Source organism: Malania oleifera, chromosome 5, assembly GCF_029873635.1.
Source record: "Malania oleifera isolate guangnan ecotype guangnan chromosome 5, ASM2987363v1, whole genome shotgun sequence".
Lineage (NCBI taxonomy): Eukaryota > Viridiplantae > Streptophyta > Magnoliopsida > Santalales > Ximeniaceae > Malania > Malania oleifera.
This window is the reverse complement of record NC_080421.1, coordinates 75,871,172-75,872,297: the sequence shown is the minus strand read 5'-3', so window position 1 is coordinate 75,872,297 and position 1,126 is coordinate 75,871,172. Positions and strand designations below refer to the sequence as shown.

Here is a 1,126-nt window from a genome sequence, read left to right as displayed (position 1 = left end):
TTCATGGCTTGGAAAATAAAAATCCATATTTGCACATTAGGGAGTTTGAGGAACTAGATGTGACTTTTCATAGCAAAATGCAGCTGATGGCATTGTGAGAATTAAGTTCTTTCCTTTCTCTTTGAAGAATAGAGCTAAGAGTTGGCTATACTCACTAAGACCACGATCTATTGGGTCATGGAATGAGATGACTCGGGTCTTCTTTAATAAATACTTTCCCCAACATAATACCAATGCTTTAGAAAGGCAAGTCTCCACCTTTGCACAAAAGGATAGTGAGACCTTGTATTAGTCTTGGGAGAGATTTAAGGAGTTGTTGAGCATGTTTCCTCACCATTGGTTTGAGAATTGGTGCTTAGTAAGCTATTTTTATGAGGGACTTACACCTAGAGAGCGCCAATTTATGGATATGATGTGTAATGGTGACTTCTTGCAGAAAGATCCTGATAAGGCCATAGAATACCTTAATAAGCTTGCTGAAAAAGTTCACACTTGGACTGGACCTAGTGCTACTGAGAGCATAAATAGGTCACGACCTGCAGGAAACCCAAATGGTGGTGGAATTTACCTTCTCAAAGAAGAGGATAACCTAAAGGCTAAGGTTGAGATGCTCACTAGGGAGCTACAAGTGTTAAATACTAAGAACTTAAAGCCAACACATGTGGCTAATCATGTAGAGTCTTTTGGACCATATTTTGTGTGTGGTAGGGTAAATCACCTCACTAAAAAGTGTCCCACATTTTTTTAGAAGAGAGGGGTGTATGAGGAATAATGTAATGCCTTAGGTATGTACAAGAAGTCTTTTACACCTTCTATGATACCCATTCCCTCAAGCTTTAAAATCAAGCAAATGAACTCTGGATCCTAACAATGAAATCCTAGAGAATCTAAGGCAGGTAAAAATCAATCTTCCTCTTTTGCATGTTATTAAACAAGTTCCTACTTATGCAAAAGTTCTCAAGGATTTATGTATAGTTAAGAGGAAGCACCATGTGAAGAAGACAATGTTTCTGACAGAATAAGTTAGTGCTCTAATTGAGCAACAAATTCCTCCTAAGTACAAAGATCCTGGTTGCCCAACCATTGCATGCAACATTGGAAATTATGAGTTTGGGCAAGTTTTTCT

The 1,126-nt window shown here is 38.2% G+C and overlaps 1 non-coding gene across 1 annotated transcript; it reads right to left on the bottom strand.

Moving 5' to 3' along the window:
* Positions 1-233: 233 nt before the first annotated feature.
* LOC131156815 (small nucleolar RNA R71) lies at positions 234-342 on the bottom strand. Its single transcript, XR_009137085.1, has one exon. It is a non-coding gene; the product is annotated as a small nucleolar RNA R71 (small nucleolar RNA).
* Between the last annotated feature and the right edge of the window lie 784 nt (positions 343-1,126).